Here is a 4,785-nt window from a genome sequence, read left to right as displayed (position 1 = left end):
ATACTAGCATGTCCCATTTTTGGATAACATTTGAAGGTGACCGTGTTTAAAGAGTTTTTAATGAGAAGTTGAAACAGTTCATGTAACTTTTTATAATTCATTACTAATATATTTATTAAATACAGAAAACAATTTGGTTACCTTGCAGCTAAGTATGTTTTTTTCTTATAGTTTTTCCTTCTCGTTGGTAAAAATGATAAATATTGGTAATGGATCAATAAGTATTTGATCATTCCTGTCAATCCAGCCCCTAAAAAACTGTACTCATAAATACACACTGAGCCACCCTTTAAATTGCAGAGTGTCCCTTAAAAATATTGTTTGTTAAAGTCGTTTCAGGTGTTGCACTCTATCTTAGTAGCCTAAAAATGTATTACTTACAGCCTAAGCGATGAACCAAACTCAACTTGAAAGTTGTAAGATGTCAATCAAAACCAAACTATTTTTCTCAAGTAACAAATACATACACCTGAGGTGTCAGACTTATTTCTTTCCGCCGCAGCTATCCTGACAGCAGAACAATATAGCACCTTAAATTTTTGTAAAAACATTAAGTCTCGATGCCAAATTTGAAGTGAAGCTGAAGGTTTAAAATCACCAGAGACATCTCATCATGGACAGAGAGTTGAATCTTGATTGCTTGTTGACAAGTTTGTCCCCACTGAGATCTGCAGGCAGTCAAAAGCATCTTGTAAAGTGTTGTGTACCTGTCAGGAATGAGCCTTGTTTTGGAAGATACAGACGACATAATTCATCAGGCCGAGCGAGAGGCTCTTGAAGAATGGAGAAGTGACAAAGTCGATTCTTTTGAGAATAATGACGGCTGCCAGCGTTCTGAATGGATGGAGTGTCTTTTAGGATCTATCAAAGCTTTTTTTCCAGTGATGTAAAGCCCACAGGTGTGATGCACCGCACCATCGCTAAAGATATTTATATATAGGTGTGTCACTAAGGGGGAATCCTATCATTTCTCCACTCCATAGTTTAATTTTTGAGCGAGTGCTCCACAGGAACTTTCCAGTTTTTGAGATGTCTTTGTGACCAGAGATAGTGCGCGTCTACCTGCTTTATATTTATTACAGTGTCAGTTTTTTCAGCATATTAAAAATTACTTTATATTATGTAATTAAAGACCTGAGTCTGTGCCAACGTATGTGAATAAAGGGTGAATCTGTGTAAGTGTTTTTCTCAGAGAAATCTCGAGGCAGCAGATTGTGCGCGTGTTTGTGCTGGAATTTAAATATGTGCCATTTAGCACCTCAGAAAAAGTAAATAGGTTACACTCGCGGTGCTGTGGTTGCTCTCACAAATCCCTCATTATTTTGAACTATTCCTGGGTTGGGTTGCCAGGTTTGAATGTCAAATGTCGTATTTATTTCATCTTGAGTTGAGCGGGAAACCACTGTCATGCGGTTGGGTTTAGACCCTTGGACAGTGTGACGAGTCTCATTCACATTCTGTCCAAACCTGACATCATTTGCATGAGAATAAGAGCAAACTCTGCAAACGTGACATGTCCCAGACAAGGGATCACAACTTGGCTGTCATATTAGGCCGGTAAATTCAGGTGACATGGATCCTGTGTCCTCATCTGGGCCAACCTGACAGTGGTTCATGTTCCCTGCTGTCTTTTTCTGAGGAGCTTTGTGAGGGGGGGGTTGCTTTTAATCAGCATGACGAACCCTGCCACCCCCTGCGCGCACGCACACTCAAACACACAAGTGAGAGTGGGCATATGCTGAGGGGCAGTGGGCTGGCCGTTGTGCCATCATTAGTCCAAGCGTACACGGTAAGCTTCTGACACATGTCGAAGGAGCTTCATTCGACCTACAGACGATGCATCCACATTATGCAAAGGCAGCAGTGTCTATATGTGCAGCGCTACTGTCAGAGGCTTGAAGAACTGAGGGAGGAAGTGCAGGAAACTGGGGGAAGAGAGAGGGGAGGCGCAGATCTGGGGAGAGAGAGAAGCCACAAATCAATAAGAGAAGTGCAAGAATCAGCTTCAAGTAATGATTATGAGCTTCAAAGTCATCTTTCTCAGACAAAAAAAGATAATCTTTCATGTTTTGCATGCAAATTAAATATTCTTTTTGCATAAAATTACAAAGCGAAGGATATTTGTGTTTCGGGAATGTTCAAAAACATACATGTTAATGAAAAAGAGGTTCCCTTGCTTTAAGTAAGTAAGATTATGATTCGACTGCATCATCATGTGAGATTTGTTTGAGCATTTTTATCAAAAATAACAGTGTTTTTTTACCTGTGCCCTCTGGCATTTTAATGACTCACTCTGAGCTGGACTGCTTTCAAGTTAGAGACACAGTAGGGCGTGTGTCAGCACTGATCACGTTCTGGAGTGCTGGAGTGCTATTGTCACTGACTCAGTGACGCCTGCTCTGCTCAGTCACTGGAAAACCTCGAAGTTGTTGTTATTGGTATATTTGGGGGAGTTAGTTTGATGTATCTACAATCGTTTTATGTGTCAGAACATAAGAAGAAAAATCATCCAGTCCATGCCAGGTCTTAAAATGATGTAAATATAAGATCAGATAAACAATCTTATATTGGACACGTTATACCATGACACTATTTAATTAACAAAAATTAAGTCAAAATGCAGAAGTAATTTGTGATAGTAGCAAGGTCCTGCTATCAAATGCACTTTAAGAGTGTGCATCTCTATAAAAGTAGATTATTTTATCTGTATTATATCTTTTAACACAATGCCAAGGAGAAAAGAACTTCTCAGTGATTGCAGAAAAGCAATTGTTACTACCCATCTATCTGGGAGTCATTATTTACAAACAATTTAAAGTCCATCATTCATCACTGCAAAAAATTATGGTGGAAAACATTCAGGACAACTGTCAATTATCCCAGTAGCTGTCGCAGCAAAGTCACCTCAGGGTCAGAATGTCCAATGCTCAGAAAAACTGCAAAAAACCCAAGACATACATCTCAGACTCTACAGGCCTCACTTAGCATGTCAACTGTTAAAGTTCATGAAAGTACAATTAGAAACAGACTGAACAAGCAGAGCTTCTTTTGAAAGGTTGTTAAGGGGAAGCCTCTTCTCACTAAAAAGAACATGGCAGCACAGTTTGGGTTTGCAAAGCTTCATCGATACAAACTACAAGACTTCGGGAACAAGGTCCTTTGAACGGATGGGACCAAAGTGGGGATGTTTGGTGATAATGCACACGGCAACGTCTGCAGAAAACCAAACAGTCAACTGTCAAGCATGGTGGTGGAGTGGTGATGATTTGGGCATTTTATGTTGGTTTTTTTCTTGGGTTTTTTTGTTGCCACCCGACCTGGGCACCTTCCCATCATTGAGTCTGGAATCAAATGTGAGGCATTCTTTCTGAGGGCTAAAGCAAAGTCGTGACACACGACAGTGATCCCAAGAACAGCAGCAAATCTACAACAGAAACGCTGAAAAAAAGCGATTTGAGGTTTTCCAGTGACCCAGTCAAAGTCCAGACCTCAACCTGATTGAAAGTCAGATATGCATTAACGAATCCCCACAAACCTGAATGAACCAAAGCAAAGTTGTAAAGAAGAGTTGGTCAACATTTCATTCAAGTCATACAGAAAACTTTAGTTCAAGTTATTGCTGCTAAAGGTGGTGCAAGCTACTGAATTATGGGGTGACCAGAGGATTTTTATTTATTACGTCTTGACACATAAACCTTATAACACTGAGCTGAATATACATATATATTTATTTTTTGTATTTTTCAAATGTTACTGCAGTCTTTTTCTCCTAATAGTCCTTTCTATTTTAAAAGCAACAACTATATTTAGTTTTTTTTCTTCCTATCTTCCTCTTGACTGGGTACAGCTGAGTTGGTGCTTCAAACGCAGCTTTAGCATTTCCTCTGTGTTACAGATGTCAGGCTGCCTTTTATTCCAGCAGACACTGATAATTTGAAAGTCTTAGTTTTGCTGTGTTTTAAAATTATTGGCTGACTTAAAGGTTAACAGTCATCTCATCAGATGAATATGCACTCTGTTCTCAAGACAGACTGCTCCTGTCTGTAGCGACACAGAGGTAAAAGTTTGAAAGAGTCTTGAAGCACAGGGGTCATAATAAATTATCATGTCATCTGTGTTCCTCTCCCCTGTCTTCAAAACGCTGCCCAAAGACTTACAAGTCTTTAGAAGATGTGTTAATAGAATAAGTAACAATCCACTTAATGCCCAAAGTGATATTGAGGCATTTTTGCAAGTCCACAGTTGAGATTCTGCTTTCATTGCCCACGTCAATATCATGATTTAGTACCAGGCCCTGCCAGTCCTTTGTCACTTGGGCACTGCAATCTTTCTCTGTCAGTTGCCAGGGGGAAGGACTGAGATTCAGTTTTTCCAATAAAGCTAAATGCATCGCCAACAGCGCATGGTCCAATAGCTCATGAATATGAATATACATATAAATAGACAAGTTGAGGAGGCGGATGGATGTTGGCCTGTCACTTTTGCCTTGCCTAACATCTCCACCGAGGGTAACTCATGTCCTGGATCCGCAACACAACCAACTTCCTGCAGAGTCACAGCAGGCCTCCCCCATTCTCTCTTTTACTCTTTTAAAGGCACTACATATGTTATATCTCTGTTTTTATTTTCTAGCCCCAAATTAAGTTGCTATCACTGGCAAGTGTTTGACATCTCTTTAATTAACAGTTATCCAACAACCATGATCGCAGCAGAAATGAGAGTGACGGGGAACTGAAGGGAGGGGGTGGGCGGTGGAAGAGCGGTGACGAGCGTGGACATTGCACT

The sequence above is a fragment of the Pundamilia nyererei genome, unplaced genomic scaffold, assembly GCF_000239375.1.
Source record: "Pundamilia nyererei isolate P.nyererei 1_Seehausen unplaced genomic scaffold, PunNye1.0 scaffold00028, whole genome shotgun sequence".
Taxonomy (NCBI): Eukaryota; Metazoa; Chordata; class Actinopteri; order Cichliformes; family Cichlidae; genus Pundamilia; species Pundamilia nyererei.
Note: the sequence above shows the minus strand (reverse complement) of the source record.